The sequence below is a fragment of the Penaeus monodon genome, chromosome 25 (assembly GCF_015228065.2).
Source record: "Penaeus monodon isolate SGIC_2016 chromosome 25, NSTDA_Pmon_1, whole genome shotgun sequence".
Lineage (NCBI taxonomy): Eukaryota > Metazoa > Arthropoda > Malacostraca > Decapoda > Penaeidae > Penaeus > Penaeus monodon.
In genome coordinates, this window is record NC_051410.1 from 18,876,967 (window position 1) to 18,877,231 (window position 265).

Genomic DNA, 265 nt, shown 5'->3' on the forward strand with positions numbered 1-265 from the left:
AGAGAAAATAAAACTAAAGCACGATAAATTCACCAATAACATGGTCACTTCCAACCCCTCTCGCTCACAGACAAAATAAATGACAACGTCTAGAAAATGAAGATGGTTTCCCTTGGATTATAACGATAAACATCTTTAAATTATAACAAAAATAATAAACAAAATCAACTAAACAAATCAATAATGCAAATATAACTGACATCATAAACGAAACTAGCAATATGCTAAAAGATCTGCTAAAAGTAATTCTTGAATGCAAGATTAC